Raw genomic sequence first — 1,863 nt, forward strand, 5'->3', positions numbered from 1 at the left:
ATTTTTTTTTTTTATCTCATGTTAATTTCCAGTGCAGACAAACAAGACATTCATCTTCGGTTTATTTGATGATAGAATGTGAAAAACATAATTGCTTAACTAAATTTAAGATTTCAGTTCATAGCAACTACATCAGATAATCTACACTCTAATGGCCATCTGTGTACCTGCCAATACACAAGGTCTCTGTATTATAAATGCAGGTGTTGAAGTCTATATGGAAATCAGTATGACAGTAAATTTCAGATCAAGTTGATGTCTCAGAAAATCACAGTTCACCATTCTGCTTTACACCATTTGAGTGAGCAACCTACATTATTTCATGCACCACAGTAAGCAGAAACACCTGGACTGTGGGCCTTTCTCTTATACTGCCCACACCAGTTTTTTTGCAGGTCTTCTATTTGTGCATATGTGATTTTGATGATAATTGTTTTCTAAAGGGCCCAACTGAGGCACACGAAAACCAGCACATGAAGCATAAGAAGGTAGCCCATGAATATGTAGCGTGACTTCCCCCTGAATGGCAGTAGTTTGGAACAGCAGCATATGCTCCTTCCTTTGAGCCAACGCTGGCACAATTGAACCCCACTCTTCATCTAAAAATAAATAAATAATAATAATACCAAATCAAAGTTTAGGCACACTCAAAACTGATATTGAGCATTACTACAGCACATGAGTTTACTTGTAACCATAAATGTGAAAGTTACTGTAGGTTTATATTCAGGAATTAGTTGCAAGAAACAGTTTGTGAACCCTTTGGAATTACCTGGATTTCTGCAATGATTAATCATAATTAGGGCTGTCAATTTAATGCGTTTGATTAAATATAACGCATTAAAATCATTGACGCATTTAACACCCTCACTTAAATTTACTTTTGTGGGTAATTTCTCAGCCAAATTTGATGAGCGATTAATTTGCAATTAATTTGATTGTTCACCACATAATGTAATTAATTAGATTAAAAGTTTTAATCACTTAACAGCCCTACTCATTATGAAGTCTCATCTTCACCTAAAATCAGTATTAAAGACAAATACTTTCTGACTAATGACACACAAACAGTTGAACTTTTCAATGAAGACATAAAGAATGATCACGGACACGGGCAGGTTCGAAAGTTAGTGAACCCCTGAATATTAATTTTTTTTTTTTTTTTTTTTTTTTTTTTCTTTACACACACACACATACACACACACACACACACACACACACACACACACAACAGTGAATATCAAATGGTGCACAAAAAACTAGCAAAGTTGGTATCAGTTATTAACACATGAAAAAATGTGTTGCATTATTTTACTTTCAAGAGTAATACGTTACATCGTGGGTCTTAAACTTTTCAGGGCCAAGAACCACCTTTGATTATTATGGTGTCATTCAGATCTGAAGAGAACATGCGGAAGTCACCAATACAGTGGGGAAATTATTTATTTGATCCCCTGCTGATTTTGTAAGTTTGCCCACTTACAAAGAAATGAAGGGTCTGTTATTTTTATGGTAGGTTTATTTTAATGGATAGAGACAGAATACCAACAAAAAAATCCAGAAAAAACACATTATATAAAGGTTAGAGATTGATTTGCATTTCAGTGAGTGAAATAAGTATTTGATCCCCAACCAACCAGCAAGAATTCTGGCTCCCACAGATTGGTTATGTGCCCATGTGGAACACAGATTAGTCCTGTCACTTTAAGAAGTTACTCCTAATGTCAGCTCGTTAGGTGTACCTTCCACACAATCTGTATCTTCCATTCCAACCTCTCCCACCACCATGGGCAAGACCAAAGAGCTGTCAAAGGATGTCAGAGACAAGATTGTAGATCTGCACAAGGCTTGAATGGGCTACAA

The sequence above is a fragment of the Sinocyclocheilus anshuiensis genome, unplaced genomic scaffold, assembly GCF_001515605.1.
Source record: "Sinocyclocheilus anshuiensis isolate Anshui unplaced genomic scaffold, SAMN03320099.WGS_v1.1 scaffold3256, whole genome shotgun sequence".
In the NCBI taxonomy this organism is placed as follows: Eukaryota; Metazoa; Chordata; class Actinopteri; order Cypriniformes; family Cyprinidae; genus Sinocyclocheilus; species Sinocyclocheilus anshuiensis.